Below are 23,905 nucleotides of genomic sequence, written 5' to 3'. Positions count from 1 at the left end.
GGACGCAATGACTCTATTTATAAAGGACGAGGAAGGACAATTATAATACATTTCCAAAAGTCCTCTGCTCGAAAGAGAAGTTGTTCGAAATGACGTCGTGGTGACGCTACATCATTAGACTCAAGCCTAATGAGAATACTGTCATTTAATTGCTTGTCGTACGCTGCCTTCTTTGGAATTGAGTGAGAGAAAAACACGTTCATTTATTGGGTTCGGAATATCCTTTAAAAATCAGATGTAGGATGAGAGATGGTCGAAAGAGAGACATTATAATAATGGAAGCATTTGTGTGTTTATCTCGGATTTTAATCAGCTTGCAGAGCAGGTAGATGGTGAGGTTGACCATTATCGCGATCTGCAGTTGGTGGAGAAGATAGCAGCACGTTGCGCTTCACTTGCGGAGGAGATGAGTAATCAAAGTACAAGGTGTTCAAATGCTGCGCGGGCCGAGAAGTTTACAGGGCTAATGTAGTCTGCAAACGCAACCAGAAATCAAAAGCGAGGCTGTTACTGTTCTTGACACGGGATAAGCCAGGCGGGTCTATCGATCCCATCCTATTTCAATTGACCTCCAATGTGCAGAACGGCAAGAAGGAGAAGCCTATAAATGCCAATCAAACCATGAGGCTTTCATCATCAATGTGGCGCTTGAAAGAGAAAGAGAGAGATAAAGATATAAGTAGTGAGAATGTCGCTGGGGAATGGAATTGGGTGTGTCTGGGCTGCGACGCTCGTGGTGTTGAGCATATGGGTCTGGAGCGCAGCCGGGCAACTGGCAGTGAAGGTGGGGAGATGGAATCTTCTGGTAGAGAAGGGCGGGGTGTCGGCCATGCACATGGTCACCACGTACAAGAACACGGTGGTCATGTTCGACAGGACCAACTTCGGGCCCTCGCAGCTGCTGCTAGCGAATGGGACGTGCCGTGACAATCCGCAGGACCAGTACCTGACCCACGACTGCTATGCTCACTCCATCGAGTACAACATCGCCACCAACACCATCAGGCCGCTCATGATCTTCACTGACACCTGGTGCTCCTCTGCTGCTTTCGCTGCCAACGGTACCCTCGTTCAGACTGGCGGGTGGCGGGACGGAGCAACAGATATCCGCTACTTTGTTCCTTGCTCCGACGCCTCCTGCGACTGGGATAACTCTACGCCTGTCAAGCTTCTCAACAACCGCTGGTACGCCGCCAACCAGATCCTTCCCGACAACCGCATCATCGTCGTCGGGGGCACGGGCGTGTTTAACTACGAGTTCGTTCCCAGGAAGGCCGGGGAGGGAACTTACAACCTGCCCTTCCTCACCCAGACCCGAACCAGCTCCTCAGTGGAGAACAACCTATATCCCTTCCTCCACCTCTCCTCCGACGGCAACCTCTTCATCTTCGCCAACAAGGACTCCATTCTCCTCGACTACAAGAACAACGTCGTGCTGAAGACATTCCCCACGATGCCCGGCGACGGCCCGCGGAACTACCCTTCCACGGGGTCCTCCGTGATGCTGCCGCTCTCGGCCTCCGATGGGTTTACCAAGGTGGAAATCCTCGTCTGCGGTGGCTGCCCCGACGATGGCTACGCCGCCGCCAAGGCCGGCAACTTCACGGCCGCCCTGCGCAGCTGTGGAAGAATGGTCATCTCGGACGCCAACCCCTCGTGGAGCATGGAGGACATGCCCGGGCCAAGGACCATGTCGGACATGCTCATTCTCCCCAACGGTGAGATTCTCATCATCAACGGAGCGGCGAGGGGTGTGGCCGGGTGGGACATGGCCGACACACCCGTCTTCACGCCCTACCTCTACAGACACAGCCTCCCTGCCACCCAGAAGCGCTGGTACGTTCTCGCGGCTACCGCTATTGCCCGAATGTACCACTCCACTGCCAATGTCCTGCCTGATGGCAGAGTTATGGCCGGTGGCTCCAACCCCCACTTCGATTACAAATTCACCGGAACGCAATTCCCCACGGAGCTCCGGTTGGACGCCTACAGCCCTTACTATCTGGAGAGCGTCTACGCCGTCCTCCGCCCCAAGATCATCACGGTCTCTGCCCCTGCACCCAACGTCGCCTACGGCGCCACCTTCACCGTCACCTTCTCCGTCGCCTACGGTCTCACCAGCAGCAACGTGGTAAAGTTCAACGTCTACGCCCCGCCCTTCACGACCCATACCACCTCCATGAGCCAGAGGATGCTCTCCCTCTCCACATCCACACCCCTCGCCGCCCCAAACTCCAACACCGTCTATTCCTTCACGGTCACCGCTCCCCCATCGGCCGTCGCTGCTCCTCCCGGGTACTACATGTTCTTCGTCGTCAACGGCGAGATCCCGAGCGCTGGCCAGTGGCTCCACTTCTCCTAGAATTGCCACCATGCACCGAATAGAATGTGGTATTCCATTCTCTAATAACAGTGCAGCTGCGCATAATGCAAAGATAACATGTATGGCAACCTTTTAATAAAACAAATGATGAAGCATGTCGATTCTTTCTGTGAATGTGCTTCATGAGGCTTCCACAATTCCTCTCTGCATGGCGTGCTTGATTTCGAATACATCTGAATACATTAATATACCACGTATACTTTTATATTTCAATTTGGCATCTTACATGTTTTGCATATTTTACCACAACGAACATATATCTGTAATTGTAAAAAGGTGGGTTGATGCAGCAGGTCAATTTCAACTCACATAGAAATTAATAATTCCATAACAGAATATAGAATTCAAAAACTTTCAATTCATCATTCCTTCCAAAAATTGCTTCTATATGGTTCTCAAATTCTATTAAATAACACTAATACAAAAAATAGGAAATTTCAGAAATTTGGCAGATTTCGACAACAAGAGAAATATGCCATTTTTGATAAGTTCTTAAAAACCCCGGAAAGCAATTTTGAAGATTCCTAAATCTACCCTTTAATCTAAAAAGGTGAATTGCCAACTAATCTCCAAAATTTAGAAAGAAATTTCAAAGTTATTACAAACCCAAAAAATCAAAAAAACACCTAAGCTATTTAAAAGTGAAATTCGGAGGTCAAGATGGAATATCTGGCTCTCAAAAAAATAGTCGAAACAACCCCAACAAAGCTAGCTTAGCTGGAATCCACCTCAACTATATATTTTTAAAAAAACCTAGAAAAATCTAAGAAAACTCATATTCAAGTCAAAAGTTATGACTCCCCAAACTCCCTGCATCAATAGGGAACTAATCCTTGTTTCACTAAATTAATTTTTATAACCATGTATTTCTAATTTTAAAATAAATTAATTTTTTAGTCGTTAATTCTTCTTTTGGATTGCCAAGCTTGTATTTTCCTAGGGGTGTATTTGTTTTTTAATTAAAAAAATATTAAAAATATAATATCTTCTTAATTTTTGAAAAAGTTTCGGTCTTTTTTCAACTGCTCCTCTCTTGCATGATCACCCTTAAACATCACACACTAAATCAATTTTGATTTTTTAAGACTTTTAGTTTAGGAATCAAGACTTAGTTTGTGATGATTAAGTTGTCCCTTGTTGGCATCAGCTTGTACATACTATGAACACAACAAGTCATAGTTTTCTAGCTAAATGTCTCTGATAATGGCAGTATTATTATGTATTTTGGCACCGTCATAACCTATGATGCTTTGTGTGATGTCTAGTGTTGGTGGATTCTGCCAGAACTTTCAGCAACCAGTTGGAATCCAAATACTTCACAAGTAACGGTGGTCATTTTCTAGAAACGACAACGAATGGAGAAGCAAGAGATTGTTCCTCACTTGGCCAATTTTCAAGATGAAATTTGCAATAGAACATAAATACAACCAAGCTTAACCGACACACTGGAACCATTGACTAATATTGGGTAGGAGTGGGCCTAGCCACTCTTAGCTAATAGCTTGGGGCCACTGTTATGCATTGGTCTTATGGTATTGGTTAAGAGTGGTTGAGCCTACTCCTAACCACTATTAGTCAATGGTTCGAGTGTGTCGGTTAAGCCACTCGCATAAATACAGGTAGTGTGTAAAATTTCATTCATCCCCAATTTGAACAAAAGAATCAGGGAATACTAAAGCAAGTCTGGCCCCTCCACTGTTTTTTAACTCCTTTTCAAATCCGCAACTCTTTTCATCTATCTGTGTGCTCAATATGCTTTATATACTAATTTGAAAATGTTTGGAAAAAGTTCTAATTTTTTTATTCTTCTAAAATGGCCCATTCATTTGTCTTCCTTGACTTTTAATTCAAACTTGTTTTTTAATTGTAAAAGTCTTGCCCACATTTTGGGGGTGGGTAAACACACTCTTATTTAGAAACGCAATGGTTCTAAATATATTATCTCAGTGATAATATTAGTATACTAAGTTCTATCAAACTTTTAATTAATATTGTTAGTTGTAATTGTTAATAAATATATAATTTTTTCCATTATACAACATAAGGATTTGTAGGTCAATTTCAAAGTATAATATATTATTAAGTTTCTTATGACAAGTAATAAAAATATATAATCTAAATTATTTATGATAAACAATAAAGAAATTATTTTGATAATTCAAATTGTAGTAACTATTTAGTTTTTCTTTCATAATTAAGATGAATAATTTTGTACAAGAGTAAGTAAAAATAATTTAAAATGAAGTAAAAATCAATGAGCTACTAGTTTTATTTTAACGTAAAAATATTATTTTCAATCTTTTTTGGAAGGTTCAACCCTCATCTCTTTTAGATGTTGGGGGCTCATTGTGAGCCTTTCAACTTCACCATTAGATTCTTTTACTATTTTTAAATTGTAAATAAATTATTAGTAAGTTTTGAATTTATTTATATACCATTTTAATTTTTAAATTTGAAAAATAAAAATAATTGAGATAAAATATAAAAAAAATTTCATATATTTATTATTTTTCTTCCTAAATATTGTTAACATGATATTTTTCATATTTTTTGTCTTATTATATTGTTCTTGTATTCTTCATCTTTTATAAATATTATTAATGATTTGACCATGCTATTTATTTAGTTTCTAAATTAAAAAATTACTTGAGAAAGCAATAAATGATTTATTCTTAATTGAATTCAAAATAATGAACAACATTCTAGTTTAATTATTATAGGAAATTATATCTAGTTAAAGGAAAAGTTAACTCACACCAATTCAAATTCAAAGAAATCTTCATACGGTGCTCGAATGTAAGCCTCATGCTTGACCCATTGAATATCACCACAATATAATAATCTAAAACACTTCTCAAATCCTATTCCATTTATAAATTCTTATAAATTAATATTATTCAAGTTCTTGGCATTAGCACCACTATTGTAAATTGAGTTGTTAACACCTCACAGTATGTGTTGTACAATGACAACTACCACCTACTCCCATAACTTCAAACCGTTGCTCAACGAAGGGACTCAAGCTCTCCTAGAGCTCTCGTTCTTAGTTATAGGGGATTTTCATCTTACTAACAATATAATCAATAAAAATAAAGACAGAGGCCTTAGCAACATTTTATTTGATGAATTTAAGCATGAGAAGTAAAAGATTGTATTAATATATGTAATCTTCAAAATTACACAACATAAAGTTAAATGTAGAAGCAATGCATTACAATATGATTGTAAGGTTAAAACAATAGGTCTACACTATGATTACAAAAATCCAAAATTTATATTAAATATAAAATATGACCTTTGGAGTAGAATCAACTAAGAAAATGGTGGGAATTTTAAAATGAGGCTCTTTATGTAATAGAACATAGAAGATATACCCACACATCTCAATTCATGCTTCCTCTAGTCACCTATACAATAACGAGAGTGTCTTAATATAATCTTACCAAAAAATAAAAAGATTGTATAAGGCATGGACTCAATAGCCACTCATGCCTATTTGTATTAAATTAAGCTTATACAAAATGTCTATGTATTATTACACAAACCATTTTCTTGAAAATCCATTAAATCACTATGCCATGGATCTTTGATTAAATATTTAAAAGTATATTTTTTCATTGCCAAGTAGTTTCTTAATATGATGTCTACATTAAATCTATTTTCCAAACTATCACACAACATCAACTACCCCCACCCTATTGACAAAGTTGATGCTTCAACTAATCTTCAACGCCATGCATTCAATGTTAATGTGTTGATCACCATTGTAATATGTAGGCTTCAACATGCATAGTTACTTTGGTCATTGCTTATAATTTTAGATTGCATGTTACCATTGGTTTTTGTAATTAGTTAGCTAGTTTGAATTGATAACCAGAAAATGTAATTGTTGATTTTATATAACAAATGCATGAAGGAAAAAATCCTCTATTCAGTACCTACTTTTAGAGAACACATTTCTTAGACAGAATTATGTCCATGGTATTTGAGTTGTTTGTGTCATAGCCAACAATGATTGTAAAATTTCTTTTAACTAAGGAATTATTTAAAAGATTTCTAATATGAATAAAAATCAAATAGCGTTTGTGTGTTAAGAATTTTTTTTCTCTATTTTCTTTGTTTTGTCTTAATTTGATCCATGTTTTAGATTATAGAAATGGTATCAAAGCATCAAGATTGGGACCTGCCAAAGACAAGAGCATGGGAATTGGATTATTCTAGAGGCATTTTGAATAAATTATCTAGTTTGAAGAACTATGGAAGAAGAAAATTGAGGGAAAATTTAGATGTCTTCTGTAAAGTAGTCAAAAGAAATCAAGGGTCTCTAAAAAGTTTGAAAGAAATATGTTTTCATAGATAGTTGAGATAAAAATAGAAACCAAATTGTTTGATGTGCCCATGGTCAAAATAAAGAAGGTAGAGCACATGGTAGACGATATCCCCATCCACGATTCAAGGAGGAATGTTGAGTTTGGAGTTCCAAATTTAATAGAATTGTCCATATTTGTTGCCATCAAAGAGAATACACCAAAACTAGAGAGTGTGATTAACATTTAAAATTGAAGGTTGTTGAAACAAGAAGATTTTGATTTAAAGCATATCGCAAAAGAAAAAGTAAGTATTGAAAAGGATCCAATGAAGAGTTTTAAATTCTTGGGAGAGAAAAGATCACAAGTAGTATTGGAAAATATGGGTACAAGAAAATGATATCAATACTTTTATTTTTCATGGGAATATTGAAGATTCATAAATATTAAAGGAGATCTATTTCATTTCAAGAATAGTTCCCACTAGTATAGGTAATACATTTGTGTAAATAAATTATTTAATGAACAATAAGAAATCCAAGAGAAAGGGTAAAGAAAGAGAATAAAATTTTGACTTGTGATTTAAAGATGTATTGAATGATGAATTAATGAAATTGGAATAGTCAAATTTAAAATTGTTAAATACTATTAAGAATTTGAGAAAGGATATTTCTAAGAAAGTTTGAAAAAGTAAAAATTTTGAGAAGGATAATTAAAAGAGGATTGGTTAGAATTAGTGCAAGAAAATAAACTAAGTGTAAGAGATATAGGGATTGATTTTGTTATAGTGCAATATAAGAGTAGATAGTTCATTATGAGAAATTGGAGTGTATCAACATGTGCACTTGAGTGTCTAGATGTGCACACGCACATAATTGAAAAAAATTCTATGAATCATATATAAGTTTTATTTTGAAGAGGAAAATTGGTTGAGTTTTATCCAATTGTATTGTAAAGAATGTCAATTTTAATTACAATAGAACAAAAAATACATTAGAATAATTTGTAGTTAAGATCATAATTTTATTGCACTCAAAATTAACACATGTTGAGTGACAACTAATACTTGAATAAATATTATTTTACTTTACATAATGTAACTATACAAACTATAGTTAGTGACCTATATTTGTTAGTGACTTTAAAATATAGGTTGAAAAGAGACTATGATAATATATACTAGATTTCAATCTTCTAAAAGAATATTAGCTCATTGACCAAATTATTTGGTACTTCATGACATCCTTCAAAACCATTTGAAATATACATTTTGCAATTAGTATCATTTTCCCAAAGTGTTGTTATGGAATTTAAGTCTAGATTTATTAAAGGTTTCTGAAATATTCATTCTCATTTTAACAAATTTATGTCTTATTAAAATATTTATAGGAAATAATTGTTCTTTACATATGGGAGAAGAGACAAAATTTAAACTACCTAGGAATTGATTTTCTTACCATATAATAGAAAATAAGACATGTCATCATAATAAATAGACATATATGAATCGACATGTGTACTTGAATGTGTACAGAGATACACAAAAATTTGTAGTTTTGATTATCAACCATATATTGTTTCTATTTTGAATAGGGAAAGATGTTGAATTCAACTTGATTTCATCATTAGGATTGTCAAATTTTAATACAATGAAATTAGACTATATTATAGTAATTTATAGATGATATGCATGTAAACTAGCAATCAATGGGATTATAATCTACATTGTGTAGCTTAAATTTGTAATGAAATAACTTTATCGAGGAAAAATGTGATCAAATAATAGTACAATCTTTTGAAATTAGTGTTTGAGGGTGCAATATAAAAGGCCAAAGAAATGGTTAAAACTAATTGACACTATAGGAGGACACATTCTTTGTTATTGCATAAACTATAGTGGAAAGAAATCTAACGATTGAACGTGATAATTAGGGCTCTCTAAATTTTAATAGTTGAAATATTATCAAATTCAAAGATGAACTAGTTTCAATAAAATTGATAATCTCCTAAAGAATTTTCATTAGATACCTTAAATTTGACGATGAACTAAAGTGGAAGGTAAGTAAAAATGAGATTATTGAGGGCTTCATCTTAGAAAGCATAATACAATCAATGTATAAAATTGGTTAAAGGTAAGACAATGGTTACAGAGATTAATGTTATTTATAACTATTTTCAATCATATTATGAGAATATTGTAAGAATTGAATTGACGCCTTCTAGGCAATTGCTATTGTAATAACCCCAACAAGTTATAACTTCTTCAAACACCAAAATCTTCTCTACTTTAGTTGTTTGATATTTTTGTCAAATAGTTTGCAAGCAAGCTCTGATACCAATGTAATAACCTCAACAAGTTATAACTTCTTCAAACACCAAAATCTTCTCTAGTTCAATTGTTTGACATTTTGTCAAACACTTTTTAAGAAAGCTTTGATAAGAATGTAATATCCTCTTACAAGGAACTAATATGCAAGTGCAATTCTTTTGGTATTTTCAATGCAAATACATGGAAACTAGATATGAAATGCAAAACAATTGACATATAATAATAACTACAATAATGCCAAAATTTGATTCTGAAATATCATAGAAAAATCATATCCTTGTGAAGTAATAGTTACAAGAGGAACCTAATAATAGTAATGCAAAAGAATGGAAATGAATCAAACAAAGATACTGTAGTGCAACATCATGCATGCATATTGTAACAGCCCAAAATCTATTCTCCAATTTAAGCACAAATAGAACTCTTGAATTGAAGCTCTCCTGAATACCAAATTCAATGGATATTTCACCACCTCAAATGGTTGCAACACTCAAGAGTTGACATTCTCCAATGGCTAACTAAAATCAGAAACCTTATTTACTTCTCCCAACTTAATATCAAATACAATTCACAATAATTATATACAATAATCGGATGATAAACAATGAAGCTCTCACCTCTATTTATACTTTTCCTTCACCCTTCTAGAAGGAAATAAAATATTTAATAATTGCATTCTCTAGAAGTTTCTCCCTTTCCAATAATTAATGTATGAAATTAAATTACTAGAAGTTCCCCCCTTCCAATAATTAATGCACTCACTAGAAGCTTCTCTCTTGCAATACAATAATTATTTGTGCTTCTAGAAAATTAAATTACTTAAAGTTTCCCCCTTCCAATAATTTATGCACTCTTAATTAATTAAATTAATTAAATATAAAGTCACCTTTTATTTTAATTTATTTAATGACTTTATAAGAAATTAATTTAATCAATTTCTCCTTATTTCTCCACTTAGCCTTCAGAGAATGTCAAGGCTAAGAACTCCACTGAGATGCTAAAATGATGGGGACGTTATAATTTGCCCTCCCTAAAATTGCTTGTCCTCAAGCAACTTCAAGTCCAGATGCTGCAAAATCTCCTCATTCTCCCATGTTGCATCCTCTACTGGCAAGTTCTTCCATTTCACAAAATACTCCCTTATAGTGCACTACCTCAAGTTCCTTTCCCTAAAATTAATGATAGCCTCTAGCACCAATATTAATTTTCCCTCATCATCAGATGGTGGGAACATTGTAGAAGGAAAAATATGATGCCCTAGTGCCTTCTTGAAGTGTGACACATGAAAAAAAATTTGTCCCTTGCTCTCTACTGGCAAATCTAACTCATAAGCTACCTCTCCCATTTTCCTAATAATCCTGAATGGACTATAGTATTATGGCTTAAGTTTCTCGGCACCACTCTTCTTGAGAGTAGATTGATGGTAAGGCTGCAACATAAGATATACCATATCTCCAACCTCAAAAGTCAACTCTATCATCTTCTAGTCTACATACTGCTTTTGCTGAATTCTATGCCTTGGTTATATTATCCTTGAGAGTCTTAACAATGTCTTGACTCTCCTACAAAAAATCACCTGCATTGGGCACTCTACTGTTACTCAAAAGTATATCTATAAAATTGGGTGCTTCATACCCATACAGGGCCATAAAGAGTGACATCTGAATATACATGTGATAAGTGGTGTTGTAGAAATACTCATAGAGATAAATCCATTTTACCCATACCTTTTTTTGCCCTACTATATAATTTATGAGATATCCCTCCACCCATTTATTCACTATCTTTTTCTGACCATTTGTTTGAGGGTGGTGGCTAGTACTCAGAGTGAGATCTATTGCACACAACCTAAATAGCTCCTACTAAAAATGGCTCATAACCCTATTGTCTCTGTCACTCACAATGCTCTGAGGTAAGTCATGTAGTCTAAATATCTCCTTAAAGAACAACTCTACCACCTATGTGGCAGTGTATGTAGTAGTGATCGGAAAGAAGTGTGCAAACTTCATAAGGTGATCCACAACCACATATATGCAGACCCTATCTTGGGCTCTAGGCAGTCCTATGATGAAGTCCATAGATAAACACTCCCACTTCCTATCAGGAATCAAAAGTGGCTGAAGTAAACCACCTAGATAGGAGTGTTCCTTCTTATTCTACTGGTAGGTGAGACACTCCCTAATATACTTAAGTACTTCTACTTTGAGCCCTTTCCATGTGAAGTTCTCTCTAATTTGCTGGTATGTCTTGTAGAAATCAGGATGTCCTACCATAGGTGAATTACATGAAAATATTTTAGAACCATCCTCCTCATGGTTGAGCCTGGAACCAAAAATATTCACCCTTTGTAAATGATGGGCTGATTCACAAGGGTGTAACTACTATCTTGAATAGTTCCATCTATGAATCTGGTGGTCTATGCATCCTTTGCATATTCTACAAGGATCAAGTGTCTCCAATCCTGCGATATGTATGTCAATAAGCTCAAATGGGGCCTATGTGATAAATCATCAGCAACTACATTCTGTGTCCCTTTAAAATATGTAATATCAAGATCATTAGATAGAAACTTGCTCACCCACTTCTACTGCCTATCATTGAGATCTTGCTACCCTAAAAAGTGTTTTAGGATATTATGGTTGGTTTTGATACAAAATTTGCTAACTACCAAATATTTCCTGAATTTAGCCAAAGCATGTATAATAGCTAACATCTCGTTATCATATATGCTGAAGGTCAGCTTTGGCCCTCTTAATTTCCTACTCTCATAAGTAATAGGGTGCTTCTTCTGCATAAGCATTGCTCCAATGCCCTCTCCAAAAGAATCATAGTGTAGCTCAAAAGGTTTTCTAAAATTTGGTAACACTAACACTAGACAGGAAGTCATCAACTCCTTAAATTTCTCAAAACACTGTTGTGCCTCAGGATTCCACAAGAAAGCTCCCTTTCTCATCAAATCTATCAAGGGAAAATCTATTTTTGAGAAGAAGCAAGCTCCATGAAGTTCATCTATTAACTCATCAATCCTTGTAATGGGGTACCTATTTTTAATTGGCTTCCTATTAAGCACCCTATAATCAATGCACATCCTTAATGTCCCATCCTTCTTCTTCACCAACACCACTGAACAAGTGAAAGGAGACTTACTTGGTCTAATGTGGCCCATAGCAAGTAACCCCTTTATGGTTTTTTCAATTTTATCCTTCAACTTCTTTAGATGCTTATAAGATGTAATCATGATGGGCTTAGCACCCTCCTCTAACTCAATGATGTGCTTAATACCCGTATCTGGTGGTCTACCTAGTGGAATGTAGTGTTTAACTCTAAGCTTCTGAATATCAGGAGGATATTCAATCTTTTGTTGTCCCTCCTGTAATGGCATTAACATGCACTCTGTTGTCCACTCTACCTGATCATGTCGAATCAATATAGCCATCCTCTAGAAAGAGACCATTTTGGAATCATTGTTCCTAATTGCCTTAAGAATATGTGTCTTCCCATTAACTTTAAACTTCATCTCTATCTCCTTGAGATTAAGAGTGTACTCACCAATATTATGCAACCAACTCATCCCAAGGACTATATCTATATTTCCCATGGGAACAACATAGAAATTTTCCTTAAAGGCATAATTATTAACTTCTAATGGGAGTCTAGTGATCTTATGATCACAATTGAGGACATAGCTATCAGCTACCCTCACTATAATTCCCCCAAACTCCTTTGTTTGTATTTCATGCCTCTCCACCAACCTGGCATCAATAAAATTATGAGTGGCACCAGTATCAACCAAAGTTATATCTTGATGTCTAGCAAGTACTCCTCTCATTCAAAATGATCCTTCTTGTTTAATACTAGTGAGATGAGCTTCCCTAAGTTTCCCATCTCCTTCCCCATCCTTGAACTCCATTTTAGACAAGTTTTCAGCCTTGTCTCCATTTTTTTCACCATCTATTTCCTCCATATTAGATTTTGGGTCTAAATTATCTAATTCTAATTCCTCATAGTATGCCCACATAACTCTGTTAGCTATTCCCTTTGGTCTAAGAGGATAGTCATGGTTTGCATCATAAGTTCCCTTATAGTAGAAACATATTTTTTTTTTCTCAAATCATTTAATGTTCCCCTGTCAAAAGGTGCTAGAGTTTTATCTTTAGAAGCATTTTAAAAATCCATCCTCTCTAGTTTTTTATAAAATGGTTTGTTATCCTTACTAGAAGATGCTCCTTTGGATTGAAATTTGTTTTTTGGGACTACATGTTCCATACTTCTTTTCTTTTCCATAGCTTCCTATACTGGTTCTTCTGTAACAAAGGTAGGATGTGTGGGCCTGTCTATTATTTTTGAAAGAGTTCTATGAGCTCTAGGTTATCCCACTATACTCCTATTATCCTCTTGTTCGTGATTCTATCTATCCTATGGATTCATGTGCTCAACCATGGTGGTGAGTGTCTACAAAGCCTAAGCCATCTGCTCTTGTCCTATAACCATTACTCTATAAAATTCCCTTATTTCCTGATCCTCATTTCTATTGTCTCTTGGGGGGCTACTCTTTTGCCTATCACCTAGGGTATCTGGTTGCTTGTAAAAATCTTGTTCCCTATCAAATAAAGCTTTCCTATAAGTGGAAAATCTATGAGAGCCAACCCCAAGTGCCTGCATGTGATTGCTAAACCCGCAAGATAGCAGGATTTAGCTCTGATACCAATGTAATAGCCCCAGTAGGTTATAACTTCTTCAAACATCAAAATTTTCTATAGTTCAGTTGTTCGACATTTTTGTCAAACACTTTGCAAGCAAGCTTTGATACCAATGTAATAATCCCAACAGGTTATAACTTCTTCAAACACCAAAATCTTCTCTAGTTTAGTTATTCAATATTTTTTCAAACACTTTTCAAGAAAGCTCTGATACCAATGTAATATCCTCTTACAAGGAACTAATATGGAAGTACAATTCTTTTGGTATTTTCAATGCAAATACATGGAAACTAGATATTAAATGCAAAACAATTGACATATAATAATGATTATAGTAATGCAAAATTTGATTTTGAATTATCACAACAAAATCATATTCTTATGAAGTAATAATTACAAGAGAAACTTGATAATAGTGATGCCAAAGAATGGAAATGAATCAAACATAGATACTACAATGTGACATCATGCATGTGTATTGTAGTAGCCCAAAATCTATTCTCCAATTTAAGCACAAATAGAACTCCTAAATTGAAGCTTTCTTGAATACCAAATTCAATGGATATTTCACCACCTCAAATGGTTGCAACACTAAAGAGTTGACATTCTCTAATGGTTGGCTAAAATCAGAAACCTTAGTTTCTTCTCCCAACATAATATCAAATGCAATTCACAATAATTGGATACAATAATTATATGATAAACAATGAAGCTCTCACCTCTATTTATATTTTTCCTTCACCCTTCTAGAAGGAAATAAAATATTGAATAATTGAATTCTCTAGAAGTTTCTCCCTTTCCAATAATTAATGTGCTTTTAGGAAATTAAATTACTAGAAGTTTCCCCCTTCGCATAATTAGTGCACTCTCAATTAATCAAATATAAAGTCACCTTTTATTTTAATTTATTTAATGAATTTATAAGAAATTAATTTAATCAATTTCTCCTTATTTCTCCACTTAGCCTTCAGAGAATGTTAAGGGTAAGAACTCCACTGAGATGCTAAAAACATGGGGACATTATAGCTATCCAGCCCCATTGTTTGCCATGGCTAGATTTCAGATGCCATCATCCATACCATATCTATGCTTGTGTGTATATACCATCCTGATGTCTTTTCCTCATCTTTTTTTTGTGTTGTGTTAGGGTTAAGATGATTAAGGTACAAAAATATTGGATGTAGACATAGATTTCATGTCATAGTGAATGCATATTTAACGCCATTGTTGGGACTTCTAGAGATTTGACGTTACAATTGTAGGGAAACGAGTCATCAATACAATTGGAGGGATTTCGAGAAATAAATTTGAGGTAATGAAGAGAATGCATCAGTATTGTAGTTTTTAAACCTTGCTTCCTCTATTCTACCTAGATCGACCTATGCACAAGGTAATTCTTATCTTCTTTTAGATTTTTTCTATAGGATTTACATCGCAAATTAATAGTATATATATTTAAACTTAGATTTTCATTCTAAACTCTTAGTTAATAGTCTAAAATAATCAAAATATAGTTATTTAAATTTAGCTAAGATTACATTTTTTTTATAGAATCTGATATGGCAATGGACACCATCTAAAATAATCAAAATATAGTTATTTTAAAATTAGTTAAGATTGCATATTTTTTACAGAATCTGATACAATAACCAACACCATCTGCTAAAGTTTTTCTATGTTCTTAAAGGTACGTAGACCCTCCTCTTCTCTTCCATAAATATTCAAATGTAATCCTCCTTTTCAAAAATTTGGTAATAAAGAAGAGTTAGATATCACATCTCTTTAAACATTATCAGTAAGTAGAAACAGTGAGATATCTCTTTAATTTTTTGTCATTAAAATTTTCATAGAAAAGGCCATAATGAATCTTAAAACCAAAAAAAGCTCAAAAAATTCCCTCAACCCTTGGATTTATTTTTGTATGCATAATCACATAATCACCTCACAAAAATTATGAAGCATTCTAAGAATCAATATAATAAAAGGTATAAGTAAAATTTTGTTTTTTTATTCAGAGTGGAAGAGTTTGATTGTTTATGAAATTAGGAAAAACAATTTATTCAACATTCAAATAACACTTTCATAGATCTATTAAAAGATAAATACAATATAATAAGTTTTATTTTATTAAATAATATTAAACAATGAAATGTTTTCTTTTTATTATATTAGCCTACATTTTATATTTAATAATTATGAACTTCAAAAGCAATCAAATTTCTATAAGTTCAAATATATTAAAAGATATAATTAATATTCTCATTATTAAATATCCTTGTATTAGCATTAATAAAAAAATCATTTTGTAACATCAAAAGTATTATGTATTCAATTTTTATCTAAAATAAAAATATAATTTAAAAGAATATATATCATATTTATGTGTTTAATTGATTTTATCAATAAAATTTTAAAATATTTAATTATCTATTTAATATTTAATAATACTCATTTTGTCCAAGTGAGTGTTTATGATTATGCAAGGTCTTTGTATGTCAAGAGACATTCTATACAATGGAAGTACAAATGCCCACCACAAGATTATGCCAAAAAAAGTTCTTCATCGATAAAAAAGAATTGGGAGCAGTTACAAACTTTTAAATCATAAAATACCAAAAACATTCATGAAATAATAGCTCACTCAAATAACACAAATCTAAATGAATTTAAAGTAAAGTAGAAATAATAGGTGGTCAAATATTAGAAAGCCAAACGGCATGCCTGGATTAATAGGGCCCAAAATAATAGGCCTTCAAAAATTACTTAAAATAAGAAATAAAACTAATAAAAAAAATTAATAGTACAATTTAGGCCACCTATAAAATAATTTAATAATAAAAATATTAATATTTAATGAAAAATGTGTGTGTGTGTGTATATATATATATAATTAAATTAAAATTAAATTTTTTTTAAAAAAAATTAAAAACAATATTCAAATTATTGAAACCCACAGCGACTGTAGGGGTTATACCTTGCATGTCGTGGGTGATGACAGATTGTCACTACTGACAATAAAAGTAACTGTCGCCACTGACATATGTCAGTGGCAGTAGTTACTATCACTGTCAATCTTGATAGTTCTACCAAGGTGGTGTGTGCATGTAGTGATGGTGGGTGTACATGGCACTGCCATGGTTTTTATTGTGTTTCCCATTCACATTCCCTCCTTCATGCATGTGTCATTTTGTTTCCACTTTTTCCAAGATTGTTTATGTTTATTTAATGCATTTTATTTTATTGGCTATTCAATTTTTAATAAATGAATATGCCATGCAAAATATTACATGGCGTAGGAGACAAAAAGTTTTTGTGGGGGAGAGGAAGAGTTAGTTTCACTGATTATATAAGAATGTTTCCATTTCATTCTTATGTTGCAAAGAAGAGTGCATTTACAGATAGTACAATAGAGATTAGAATTTTTTTTGGAGAGTTTGAGTAGGATAGAAAAGAGAGACAGTGAGTAGACTATAGATTTTTTGTGAAAGATTACAGGTTGCTGAAGAAGAGAAGAAAATTGCATATTTTGAGATCATGATTCAAGAGTCACATCAAATACAAAAGTAAGTTTCTTCTTAGATTTTTAAAATTTATTTTGGATTATGATTTTTTTTTATTGGTAAGAGGCTAAAGCCAAGATTAATTATTATGTGTTGTGATTAATTATTATCATTATTTATTAAGTGTGAATTGATTCAAACTCAAGACCTCTTCGATAAGAGGCTCACAATTTACCGTTATGTTGTAGGCTCTTGCCTTATTACGATTTTATTTTATTTAGATTGGTATTTTGATATATAAAAGTAGATATATTTATATTATTTGTTAGATTTACATTACTATTTTCATTTATAATAGTCTTTTAGTTTAGATTACTATTTAGATTTTGAATAATATTTAGATTTACAATAGTATTTTGATTTAGATTATTGTTTACATATTATTTTTATTTAACTTTTATGCAATAATTTTTGAAAAGTGGAAGGAAATGCCACCATTTTTCTCATATTATATTGCTAAGTATTTTATTGAAATATTTTTTATGCATAAATTAATTTAATGTTTGAACAATTGTTCAAACATTCTAAAATGGAATTCACAATATTCAAATTAAAAATATTTACTCAATAAGTTGTCCAAACATTATTAAAATTCTTAAATATTATTCAAAAGACACAAAACCTAAAATAAATGAGATACATATATATAATTTAGTATTCATCTATTTTATGCTTAAAGGAAGATATACTAAAAAAAAAAAATTCAAATTTATTTTAAATTTATTGAAAAATATGCATCAAAGAAATTGTTTGAAAAATATTTTATTTTAGAAGATTTTATTTTTTTAACTTAGATCAATATATTTTAATTTTTGTCAACTTTATTTTAAATTTGTTGCAAAAATGTGCATTTAAAAAATTGAAATTTTTTTTATAATACATATTAGAAGACGTGGTAAAAATTTAATTGTTGCATTTTAATGTATGATAAATAGTAAGAGTTTAATTTTTCTTTTGAATTTTTTTGATTGATTAAATGTTAAACAAAATAAATCATTCAAAATAACCCTATCAAAAAAATATTAAAATAATGTTCAAAATGTGTGAAAGCATCAGCCTCACTAAAGTCTTCCTTATTGCTAGCTAGTACTCAAATTTCATTTGTATGTAGCAGAATATGTCAACAAGCATAGTGGTGTATGAGGGAAAATGTCTTTTACATAACATTGTCTATATATTCAAAATTCAAAAGACTTAAGAGATGTGAATAGGATTGTATCTAATGACTACACTTTTTTTAGTGTTTGCAAAAGTAGAAGATACATAAGTTAAATTATACATGCATGTTAGTGCATTGGTTTATTATTATTTCTTTTTGGATGCATTGGTCTGTAGAATAGCCATACCCTCATGATATTGTAAATTATATCAAGTGATCTCAATACAGTGGATCAACAATCCATGAAACTCTATCAAATGATCTCAATACAGTGGATCAACAATCAATGAAACTCTTGGGCCTTCTAGGTACAAGTGCTAGTAAATACATTTAAATTCTATTACATGTAAAAATAAAAGTAAATGTGTGCAAAATTTCCTCTCAGTGGACTAAAAGGGAAAGAGTAAAAAATATATGAATTTGGTTTTTAAGAAACTTATGTGTCAATTTCATGTTGTGCAAATTGAGCTCACACATTAGAATATACTCAACACTATTAAATTCTAAGGTTAATATAAGTGTTAAAATTATATGCATCAAAGGTTATAGTATACATACCAAACATGAAACTCATAGTAGAATATGCATAGACACAAACAAGAAAAGATTTGTTAAGTACAATAGTATTCATGGTAATGAGATAAGTACAAAAGATAAGAAAATGAGTCCAAAATTGCATTGACCATACAATTTATTGTCATGTTACTACACATTAATAAAATGTAACATGTAATTATGATAATCATTCGAATGTGTTTTTCTATTGAAATAAGTAATCATACAAATAAATGCAAATTAAAAAGAAGCTAGAATAAATTTTACTAGAATTTTATTTCTAAAAGCATTTTTATTTTCCAATTTAATATTTCATTACTTTACTACATCTTTGACCGCCATTTGATATACACCTTTTGTGCATATTTTTCTTTGTCCAATATTCTATCATGAATTGCTTGCAAACCCAACATAACTTGATAATTAGGGAGCCTGGATATTCTTGTGTCTTGAAACTTAGTCTTTTATCTTAATCTGGGTAGTTGGTTCATTATACGATCTATGTCTCTAAGCTACTAACTTTTTATTGGTTTCTAGCCATTGTTTTGTAGTGTTTCTTCCTTTGTGTCTTGAAAATTAGTCTTTTATCTTAATCTAGGTATTTGGTTCATTATACAATCTATGTCTCTAAGCTACTAACTTTTTATTGGTTTCTAGCTATTGTTTTGTAGTGTTTCTTCCTGTCTAATTGGTTGGGGTTCAAGTCCTCCTTAAAATCTTTTTGTAAAGACTTTCATGTCCCTTCAAACCCTATTTTTATCCTAATAAAAAATGTACTATCATGAAATTTAAGCTAGGACTTATTTGAGTTCTTGAAATATTAATTATTTCTTCCTAAAAATATATCTATACTAAAAATATTTGTATGAATGCAAATATACATTTTTTACACATAGACAAGGTGAGTAAATATAAGTCTAGATACCTTTTCTAATTATTATCCTTTGTCCAAAGTGCAATCTTGGAATTTAACTCTGGATTTATTGAAAATTTGAAATATTCATTCTCACTTTTAAAAATAAATGTTTGATTAAAATACTCATGTGAATTCAAATATTCATCCTTTACACATGGGAAAAGAGTTTCAATATAAAAGACCTAGGGATTGACTTTATTATAATGTAATGGAAAATAAGATACTCATTATAATAAATAGACCTATATACATCAACATGTGTACTTGAATGTGCACAAATACACACAAATGTATAGTTGTGATCTTATCTATCATAATATTTTAAATAGGAAATGTGTTGAGTTCTACTTCATAAAGATTATCAAACTTTATTACAATAAAAATCAAAATATATTACAATAATTTTTAATTCAATAGTAAATTATACTTGTGTAAATTAACAGTCAATCAAGTTTTAATCTACAAAGTGCAACTTAAATTTGTAATGAAATAACTTTTTCATGAAAAATTGTGATTAATAGTGCAATCTTTTGAAAATAGTTTTGGAGGATGGAATATGAAGAGGAAAAAACTAGTTTAAAATAATCAAAACTATAGGAGGACACATTCTTTTTTATTGCATTGACTCTAGGTGGGAGAAATCTAATTATTGAAAGTCACAATTAGCATTTTGAATATTTGAATAGTTGAAGTATCATTATCTATGTGTTGTGAATGAGATGAACTAAATAAAATTAATAATCTCCTAAAGAATCTACATTGGATGCATTAAATTTTACAATGAGCTAGATTATAAAGTAACATTAAAAATGAAATCATTTAAGGATTGATGTATGAAAGCATAATTTGAGATTTAAAATTGCTTAAAGGTAAGACAATGTTTTCAATTAATGTTTGAAATTGTTATTTGAAATAGTTTTGAAATTATTTTATGTAAACATTATAAAAACACACTTCTCTACTGTACTTAACCAACGTCTTCTAACTTGGACAACTAAAACATCATTACACTAAGACTTTATTTCTAAGTAAAAATATTAAATAGTTGAAATTGACTTACTTTTTCTAAACTTAATTTTTTCCTTAATAGATAATATTTAAGAATAGCTTGTGGTTATCTAGCCAATTATTTAGACAACTTACAAAAGAGAACTTAATTTTTTCTCTATAAAAGAATCTCCTAGATAAATTATCTAAATGACTGACTTATAAGTTATCTAAATAAGTAACTGACTTATAAATTATCTAAATAAATAACTGGCTTATAAATTATGTAAATACATGACTTATAAGTTATCTAAATAAGTAACCAGATAAAAGTATCCCATTATAAATTATCTAAATAACTGACAAGATAGCGACTATCCCCCTTCTGACCTTGCCCCTACCGCATAGGTAAGAATGGGTTGACTTGCTTTCCACATAACCGGACGCAATGACTCTATTTATAAAGGACGAGGAAGGACAATTATAATACATTTCCAAAAGTCCTCTGCTCGAAAGAGGTGTTGTTCGAAATGACGTCGTGGTGACGCTACATCATTAGACTCAAGCTTAATGAGAATACTGTCATTTAATTGCTTGTCGTACGCTGCCTTCTTTGGAATTGAGTGAGAGAAAAACACGTTCATTTATTGGGTTCGGAATATCCTTTAAAAATCAGATGTAGGATGAGAGATGGTCGAAAGAGAGACATTATAATAATGGAAGCATTTGTGTGTTTATCTCGGATTTTAATCAGCTTGCAGAGCAGGTAGATGGTGAGGTTGACCATTATCGCGATCTGCAGTTGGTGGAGAAGATAGCAGCACGTTGCGCTTCACTTGCGGAGGAGATGAGTAATCAAAGTACAAGGTGTTCAAATGCTGCGCGGGCCGAGAAGTTTACAGGGCTAATGTAGTCTGCAAACGCAACCAGAAATCAAAAGCGAGGCTGTTACTGTTCTTGACACGGGATAAGCCAGGCGGGTCTATCGATCCCATCCTATTTCAATTGACCTCCAATGTGCAGAACGGCAAGAAGGAGAAGCCTATAAATGCCAATCAAACCATGAGGCTTTCATCATCAATGTGGCGCTTGAAAGAGAAAGAGAGAGATAAAGATATAAGTAGTGAGAATGTCGCTGGGGAATGGAATTGGGTGTGTCTGGGCTGCGACGCTCGTGGTGTTGAGCATATGGGTCTGGAGCGCAGCCGGGCAACTGGCAGTGAAGGTGGGGAGATGGAATCTTCTGGTAGAGAAGGGCGGGGTGTCGGCCATGCACATGGTCACCACGTACAAGAACACGGTGGTCATGTTCGACAGGACCAACTTCGGGCCCTCGCAGCTGCTGCTAGCGAATGGGACGTGCCGTGACAATCCGCAGGACCAGTACCTGACCCACGACTGCTATGCTCACTCCATCGAGTACAACATCGCCACCAACACCATCAGGCCGCTCATGATCTTCACTGACACCTGGTGCTCCTCTGCTGCTTTCGCTGCCAACGGTACCCTCGTTCAGACTGGCGGGTGGCGGGACGGAGCAACAGATATCCGCTACTTTGTTCCTTGCTCCGACGCCTCCTGCGACTGGGATAACTCTACGCCTGTCAAGCTTCTCAACAACCGCTGGTACGCCGCCAACCAGATCCTTCCCGACAACCGCATCATCGTCGTCGGGGGCACGGGCGTGTTTAACTACGAGTTCGTTCCCAGGAAGGCCGGGGAGGGAACTTACAACCTGCCCTTCCTCACCCAGACCCGAACCAGCTCCTCAGTGGAGAACAACCTATATCCCTTCCTCCACCTCTCCTCCGACGGCAACCTCTTCATCTTCGCCAACAAGGACTCCATTCTCCTCGACTACAAGAACAACGTCGTGCTGAAGACATTCCCCACGATGCCCGGCGACGGCCCGCGGAACTACCCTTCCACGGGGTCCTCCGTGATGCTGCCGCTCTCGGCCTCCGATGGGTTTACCAAGGTGGAAATCCTCGTCTGCGGTGGCTGCCCCGACGATGGCTACGCCGCCGCCAAGGCCGGCAACTTCACGGCCGCCCTGCGCAGCTGTGGAAGAATGGTCATCTCGGACGCCAACCCCTCGTGGAGCATGGAGGACATGCCCGGGCCAAGGACCATGTCGGACATGCTCATTCTCCCCAACGGTGAGATTCTCATCATCAACGGAGCGGCGAGGGGTGTGGCCGGGTGGGACATGGCCGACACACCCGTCTTCACGCCCTACCTCTACAGACACAGCCTCCCTGCCACCCAGAAGCGCTGGTACGTTCTCGCGGCTACCGCTATTGCCCGAATGTACCACTCCACTGCCAATGTCCTGCCTGATGGCAGAGTTATGGCCGGTGGCTCCAACCCCCACTTCGATTACAAATTCACCGGAACGCAATTCCCCACGGAGCTCCGGTTGGACGCCTACAGCCCTTACTATCTGGAGAGCGTCTACGCCGTCCTCCGCCCCAAGATCATCACGGTCTCTGCCCCTGCACCCAACGTCGCCTACGGCGCCACCTTCACCGTCACCTTCTCCGTCGCCTACGGTCTCACCAGCAGCAACGTGGTAAAGTTCAACGTCTACGCCCCGCCCTTCACGACCCATACCACCTCCATGAGCCAGAGGATGCTCTCCCTCTCCACATCCACACCCCTCGCCGCCCCAAACTCCAACACCGTCTATTCCTTCACGGTCACCGCTCCCCCATCGGCCGTCGCTGCTCCTCCCGGGTACTACATGTTCTTCGTCGTCAACGGCGAGATCCCGAGCGCTGGCCAGTGGCTCCACTTCTCCTAGAATTGCCACCATGCACCGAATAGAATGTGGTATTCCATTCTCTAATAACAGTGCAGCTGCGCATAATGCAAAGATAACATGTATGGCAACCTTTTAATAAAACAAATGATGAAGCATGTCGATTCTTTCTGTGAATGTGCTTCATGAGGCTTCCACAATTCCTCTCTGCATGGCGTGCTTGATTTCGAATACATCTGAATACATTA

General features: G+C 34.6%; 2 pseudogenes; both read left to right on the top strand.

Moving 5' to 3' along the window:
• The first annotated feature begins 688 nt into the window (after positions 1 to 688).
• Positions 689 to 2,362, top strand: LOC149547036 (aldehyde oxidase GLOX pseudogene; annotated as a pseudogene).
• Positions 2,363 to 22,025: 19,663 nt separating this feature from the next.
• On the top strand, positions 22,026 to 23,699 carry LOC149547035 (aldehyde oxidase GLOX pseudogene; annotated as a pseudogene).
• Positions 23,700 to 23,905: the final 206 nt, after the last annotated feature.

The sequence above is a fragment of the Cupressus sempervirens genome, chromosome 7, assembly GCF_028749045.1.
Source record: "Cupressus sempervirens isolate cs-2001-9-10 chromosome 7, ASM2874904v1, whole genome shotgun sequence".
Lineage (NCBI taxonomy): Eukaryota > Viridiplantae > Streptophyta > Pinopsida > Cupressales > Cupressaceae > Cupressus > Cupressus sempervirens.
Note: the sequence above shows the minus strand (reverse complement) of the source record. Positions and strands in the feature narration are given on the sequence as shown.